This window comes from Cucurbita pepo, chromosome LG09, assembly GCF_002806865.2.
Source record: "Cucurbita pepo subsp. pepo cultivar mu-cu-16 chromosome LG09, ASM280686v2, whole genome shotgun sequence".
In the NCBI taxonomy this organism is placed as follows: Eukaryota; Viridiplantae; Streptophyta; class Magnoliopsida; order Cucurbitales; family Cucurbitaceae; genus Cucurbita; species Cucurbita pepo.
The window spans coordinates 8,759,183-8,765,545 of NC_036646.1; positions in this window are offsets into that span (position 1 = coordinate 8,759,183).

Below are 6,363 nucleotides of genomic sequence, written 5' to 3' on the forward strand. Positions count from 1 at the left end.
AAAATGGAAGAGATAAGCAAGCTGAACCGAAGAGGATGGAAGAGGCGGTTCGGGTGTTTTTTCTGTCGTTGGGGACCGATTGAACGTTTTTAAGGGTTGGTTGGTCCAGTTCGTGATCGTCGGGAGCGGCTCAAGTTATTTTTAGTTATTAATGTAATAATTTAGTTAATTGCTTGCTTTAAAATGCCAAAACCAACCCACTTTAGTGTGTTTAATTAATTATGCATTATGAATGTATGTTTTAATTAAATAGAAAATGTATATGCATAAAGTATGTCATATAGATTTAAAATCCCACCATAGGCTAAGCATGTTTCATGCATTCCAAGTATGTTATAAGTGTTATAATGTATAGTATGCATGTCTTAGGGTTCCATGAGTGATAGATATAAATTGTTATATTATTGCATGGAATGGATGATTATATAAATTGTTATATAAAGCATGTTATAGGTTATTTTCAACGTCATAAAATGAGGTAGACGTTAAAATCTATAATAAAGATAAGTGCATGCTCACTAAGGGTTAAGAACCGAGCACGATCAATTTTAACAGTTAAAAGGGGTCGATGTCTTATAAAATTGCGGTTACGAGAAAGCTCACCTGGCACGATCTTGTCTAAGGCTGAAGGTACTTAAGTTGACGGTTTACGGAACACCTACTACCTGGAGATCGGACCAGTACTTGAGCTTAGTTAGCCGAGTTTTATGAGCATGCTTAAGTGATTTAAGATTTAGAAAAATCACCTAGACTTAAGTTATATTTAATTAGCCGGAATATACTTAAGTAATGAGTATACCCAACCATATAAAATACTTAGTGGGAGGAAAAAGGTGTATAAGATACATCGTTTTCTCTTCACGCTCTCTGTAAAATTCACACAGTGAGATTCATGCTCGGCCTCGTGTCGCCCTGGGAGCGTCCTCCATTCGGAAGGTATTTGCATGAGTCAATAACAAGGGGAATTGAGAAAGTATTTATAGTAAGTGGGAGAAGGAAGTCAACACGTCCTATGGTCTCCACCACTAGGTTGCACCGTGAGATTCCCATGTTCCGCCTGCATGTTGCCCTAGAGCAACTACCCATTCGGAGGGTCGTAACATGGGAGTCGGAACAACGCAAACTCCAGAAATGGATAGGATTTCTTAGGTCCATTCCCAACTTTGGCCTTTTCATTCGATAGCGTTGTTGGGGCCGATTTCTGAGGTCTGAAATTGGTGGGTCACACTTGCGAAGAATTACTAAGAGTTAGTATATTCTTGACCAAAATAGCGATAACTAAAACACTATAGGAACAAGAGTTATTCTGGGATTAGTGTTTAAGTCAAGAATGTCTTGGTTTAGTGAATGAGTGATTGACTGCCCCTCGGTAGCAGTTGCTCTAACTCACTAAAGTATCGTTGCAAATTAATAATGATTTGGGTACATTATTACATTTGCTAAAACTGATTGGATTAAACAGGATTAAGTCAAAATCACTAATAGAATTTTCTTTATATCACAGCATGACAAACTCAATAGTACAATTACTCGCTTCTGAGAAATTAAACGGCGACAACTACACAACTTGGAAATCAAACCTAAACACAATACTGGTCATTGATGATTTAAAGTTTGTTTTAACTGAGGAGTGTCCTCCAAACCCAAACTCAAATGCAAACCGAACAGCTCGGGATGCATATGACAGATGGATAAAGGCAAATGACAAAGCCCGAGTGTACATTCTAGCCAGCATATCTGATGTCTTGGCTAAGAAACACGATGTTATGGGTACTGCTAAAGAGATTATGGAATCTCTAAAAGGGATGTTTGGACAACCGTCCTTCTCCCTTAGACATGAAGCCATAAAATACATTTACAACTGCCGTATGAAAGAAGGGACCTCAGTTAGAGAACATGTCCTGGACATGATGGTCCATTTCAATGTGGCAGAAGAAAATGAAGCTGTCATTGATGAGAAGAGTCAAGTCAGTTTTATCATGATGTCTCTTCCGAAGAGCTTCTTCCAGTTCCGCACCAATGTGGTTATGAACAAAATAGAATATAACTTGACTGCTCTTCTCAATGAGCTACAGACTTATCAGTCCCTCTTAACAAACAAGGGACAAACAGGAGAAGCAAATGTTGCTATCTCCAAGAAATTACTACGAGGATCGTCCTCCAAAAATAAGTCTGGACCTTCAACTTCTAAAAGTGTTTTGATGAAGAAGAAGGGAAAAGGGAAAAATAAGATTCCTACTAACCGCAAGAACAAGGTTCAAAAAGTAGATAAAGGAAAATGTTTCCATTGCAACGAAAACGGGCACTGGAAGAGAAACTGCCCAAAATACCTTGCAGAGAAGAAAGCCGAAAAGACACAACAAGGTAAATATGATTTACTCGTTGTAGAAATGTGTTTAGTAGAGTATGACAACTCAACTTGGATACTAGATTCAGGGGCGACTAATCATATTTGTTCTTTTTACCAGGAAACTAGCTCCTGGAGAATGCTTGCGGACGGCGAGATAACACTCAGGGTTGGAACAGGAGAGGTTGTCTCAGCAAGATCAGTAGGAAATTTAAAGTTGTTTTTTGGAGATAGATTCATTATATTAGATAATGTACTTTTTGTTCCTGGAATGAAAAGAAATCTAATATCCATCTCTTGTTTATTAGAACAGTTGTATAAAGTATCTTTTGAAATCAATGAAGTGTTCATTTGCAAAAGAGGTATTCATATTTGTTCTGCAAAACTAGAAAACAACTTATATATGTTAAAACCGAGCAAAACAAAAGCTATTTTAAATATTGAGATGTTTAAAACAGCTGAAACTCAAAATAAGCGACAAAAGATTTCTCCTAATACCTATCTTTGGCACTTAAGACTAGGCCACATTAATCTCAATAGGATTGAGAGATTGGTTAAAAGAGGACTTCTAAATAAGTTAGAAGACAATTCTTTACCTCCATGTGAGTCTTGTCTTGAGGGTAAAATGACTAAACGATCATTTTGCGAAAAAGGCTATAGAGCCAAAGAAACCTTAGAACTCGTGCATACAGATCTCTGTGGTCCAATGAATGTCAAAGCACGAGGAGGGTATGAATATTTCATCAGTTTTATTGATGATTATTCAAGGTATGGCTATCTTTACCTAATGCATCACAAGTCGGAAGCTCTTGAAAAATTCAGAGAGTATAAGACTGAGGTTGAGAATCTATTAGGTAAAACTATTAAAACACTTCGATCAGATCGAGGAGGAGAGTACATGGATTTAAGATTTCAGGACTATATGATAGAACATGGAATAAGGTCTCAACTCTCAGCCCCTGGTGTGCCTCAACAAAATGGTGTATCAGAAAGGAGAAATAGAACTCTATTGGACATGGTTCGGTCCATGATGAGTTTCGCTCAATTACCCGATCCGTTTTGGGGATATGCAGTGGAGACTGCTACATACATTTTGAACATGGTTCCTACTAAGAGTGTTTCAGAAACACCTTATGAGTTATGGAAAGGGCGTAAAGGTAGTTTACGTCACTTCAGAATTTGGGGATGTCCAGCACATGTGTTGTTGCAAAATCCCAAGAAATTAGAACGTCGTTCAAAATTATGTCTATTCGTAGGATACCCCAAAGAGACGAAAGGTGGTTTGTTTTATGATCCTCAAGAAAATAGAGTGTTTGTATCAACGAACGCTACATTCTTAGAGGAAGATCACGTAAGAAATCATCAACCTCGTAGCAAACTAGTATTAAGTGAGATTTCTAAAGAAGTTACTGATAAAACAACAAGAGTTGTTGATCAAGCTGGTCGTTCAACCAGAGTTGTTGATGGAGCTGACACTTCTGGTCAATCACATCCTTCTCAAAAGTTGAGAATGCCTCGACGTAGTGGGAGGGTTATAACTCAACCCGATCGTTACTTGGGTTTGATAGAAACTCAAGTCATCATACCTGATGATGGCGTTGAGGATCCATTGTCCTATAAACAGGCAATGAATGATGTTGATAGAGATCAGTGGATTAAAGCCATGAATCTTGAAATGGAGTCAATGTACTTCAATTCAGTCTGGGAACTTGTAGATCAACCAGATGGGGTAAAACCTATTGGTTGCAAATGGATCTATAAGAGAAAACGAGACCAAACCGGTAAGGTACAGACCTTTAAAGCAAGACTAGTAGCAAAGGGTTATACCCAAAGAGAGGGGGTGGACTATGAAGAAACCTTCTCACCTGTTGCTATGCTTAAATCAATTAGAATACTCTTGTCTATTGCCACATTTTATGATTATGAAATTTGGCAAATGGATGTTAAGACAGCTTTTCTAAACGGCGATCTTGAAGAGAGTATCTATATGGCTCAACCAGAGGGGTTCATTGAACAGGATCACGAGCAAAGGGTTTGCAAGCTTAAAAGATCCATTTATGGGTTGAAGCAAGCATCTCGATCCTGGAACATAAAGTTTGATACTGCGATCAAATCTTATGGCTTTAAACAGAATGTTGACGAACCTTGTGTTTATAAAAGGATAGTCAACTCTACAGTAGCTTTCCTGGTGTTGTACGTTGACGATATCCTACTAATTGGAAATGATGTGGGAATTCTGACTGACATTAAGCATTGGCTGGCGACACAATTCCAAATGAAAGATTTGGGAGAGGCTCAGTTTGTTCTTGGAATCCAAATTGTTCGAAATCGCAAGAACAAAACACTAGCTTTGTCTCAAGCATCGTACATCGACAAAATGTTGATTCGATATAAGATGCAGGACTCCAAGAAAGGATTATTACCTTTCAGGCATGGAGTTCATTTGTCGAAGGAACAAAGTCCTAAGACACCTCAAGAAGTTGAGGATATGAAACACATTCCCTATGCATCAGCGGTCGGTAGTCTGATGTATGCTATGCTATGTACCCGACCCGACATATGCTATGCTGTGGGAATTGTCAGCAGATATCAGTCCAATCCGGGACGTACTCATTGGACTGCCGTTAAGAATATCCTCAAGTATCTTAGGAGAACGAGGGACTATATGCTAATGTACGGTGCTAAGGATCTGATCCTTACAGGGTACACTGACTCAGATTTTCAGACCGATGTAGATACAAGGAAATCGACATCAGGATCTGTCTTCACTCTGAACGGAGGAGCAGTAATATGGAGAAGCATAAAGCAAGGTTGCATTGCTGATTCCACCATGGAGGCTGAGTATGTTGCTGCTTGTGAAGCAGCGAAAGAATCTGTATGGCTTAGGAAGTTCTTAACTGATTTGGAAGTCGTTCCAAATATGCATCTTCCCGTCACTCTTTATTGTGATAACAGTGGAGCAGTTGCAAATTCAAAAGAACCAAGAAGCCATAAGCGAGGAAAACATATTGAGCGCAAATATCATCTCATAAGGGAGATTGTGCAACGAGGAGATGTGATCGTCACACAGATAGCTTCAGAACACAACATTGCTGATCCATTTACAAAGCCCCTCACGGCTAAAGTGTTTGAAGGGCACCTAGTGAGTCTAGGACTACGAGTTATGTAATCTAGGGCAAGTGGGAGAAAAGGCATGAGTATGTGATGCCCTAGTTTATTGTATTTCTCTCTACTCAACGTTATAAAACCCCACTAGAGTTTTAGTCCAAGTGGGAGTTTGTTGGGTTTTATGTCCTAAAACTCATAGTTTGTAAACAAAGATATATTCTATTTTCAATAAAGTTATTATTGTTGTTTATTCAGAAAAAATTGTTATTGAATAAAGTGAACTTTACGATCATTAATCTAAATCCAATAAACTAAGAACACTCTGGCTATAGTATGACTACTTGAACTATATGTAGAGACATAAGAGTGGATCAAGTTCAAGTATATAGTCAAAATGATCTATAGTATAAGGATAAGGCTGAGTACCTTATTCTGGGGACACTATGGATGCGGCCCACTTTTGTATATGATATAAACAATGCGATCACTAAATTGTGCATGTGGAGACATGTGAGTGGGGGCGTCCTATGCAATGAGTATTGCATAAGATCGGACCATGAAGAAAACCACTCTCACTTTATAAAGTCGTTTACTGTTGAGACTGATTTTCTTTTCATTCGATAACCTAGGTAACTCGGTTTTAATCCTGAGCTAACCATGAACTCCTGTTTATTCGGAATTATCCTTAGATTTGCATGGGTGAGAGTGGCTCTAGTTCGCCGACTCAACAGGCCTCCCATTTCAGGGGTAAGACTGGGTGAATGGCTGGGGACGTGGGGTGCAAGACGGAATTCACTCCTACCCACTTTTAGGGATAGAAGAAAGGTAGTTCCCTTAAGCACTGACTCCAGGTCTTGAACAAGGGGCCCCACCCTCTCATTGGCCTGAGAGGGATTCGGTTTACTGGT